This window comes from Octopus bimaculoides, chromosome 5 (genome assembly GCF_046866305.1).
Source record: "Octopus bimaculoides isolate indiv1 chromosome 5, ASM4686630v1, whole genome shotgun sequence".
Lineage (NCBI taxonomy): Eukaryota > Metazoa > Mollusca > Cephalopoda > Octopoda > Octopodidae > Octopus > Octopus bimaculoides.
The window spans coordinates 16554457-16555356 of record NC_142932.1 but is presented as its reverse complement, the minus strand read 5'-3'; the positions used below and the strand labels follow the sequence as shown (position 1 = coordinate 16555356).

Sequence of the window (900 nt, the reverse complement as noted above, 5' to 3'; positions counted from 1 at the left end):
TGAGCACTCCACAGACACGTGTACCCTTAACGTAGTTCTCGGGGATATTCAGCGTGACACAATGTGACAAGGCTGACCCTTTGAATTACAGGCACAACAGAAACAGGAAGTAAGAGTGAGAGAAAGTTGTGGTGGAAGAGTACAGCAGGGTTCGCCACCATCCCCTGCCGGAGCCTCGTGGAGCTTTAGGTGTTTTCGCTCAATAAACACTCACAACGCCCGGTCTGGGAATCGAAACCGCGATCCTATGACCGCGAGTTCGCTGCCCTAACCGCTGGGCCATTGCGCCTCCACACTTTAGGGGTAATACCCCATTAAAATTCTCCTCATATAAACGTGCGCATTGCTATTGTATGCCATGAGCGCGCGCGATTACACACACACAATCACAGATTTGATGCGTTTTCTTCACAGTTTCTCTCATCCAGCATCATTCCTCTCGAAGATATAGACTTCATAGAGGATGATGCAGCCTGAGATGCCACACAGTGGGACCGAACCTAAGATCACATAGCTACAAATCGAAACCCAGCAAACATGCTGACATTCCTGCGCCAACAGAAACAAAAAACAGAAACCCTGACTAATTGGAGAATCCGGGTATCGATCCCGGTGCCTCTTGCATGCTAAGCAAGTGTTCTACCATTTGAACTAATTCCCCAACATATTCACTTCAGTTTCAAGAAATCCTAAAGAGCTGATGATTTGTATCATTACACTTTTGACACTTTTATTCGTTAGACAAAAGTACCGATGTGTAACAGTGTATTGAAGAATATTAACTCATTAAAGGTTTTCTCATTAAATCGTGTAATGAGGCCGTTCATGTGCATTGTTGTTTTATTATATGAGTAACAAAAGAAGGAAAAAAAAAGACAGTGACAAATTGGAGAATCCGGG

At 44.2% G+C, this 900-nt stretch overlaps 2 non-coding genes across 2 annotated transcripts in view; both read right to left on the bottom strand.

Moving 5' to 3' along the window:
- Positions 1-588: 588 nt before the first annotated feature.
- Trnaa-agc (transfer RNA alanine (anticodon AGC)) lies at positions 589-661 on the bottom strand. The gene has a single exon. It is a non-coding gene; the product is annotated as a tRNA-Ala (tRNA).
- Positions 662-887: 226 nt separating this feature from the next.
- The window catches only part of Trnaa-agc (transfer RNA alanine (anticodon AGC)), a 73-nt gene continuing 60 nt past the window's right edge, over positions 888-900 (bottom strand). The window contains exon 1 of the tRNA in view: positions 888-900. This exon is cut by the window's right edge and continues 60 nt beyond it. This is a non-coding gene — a tRNA (tRNA-Ala).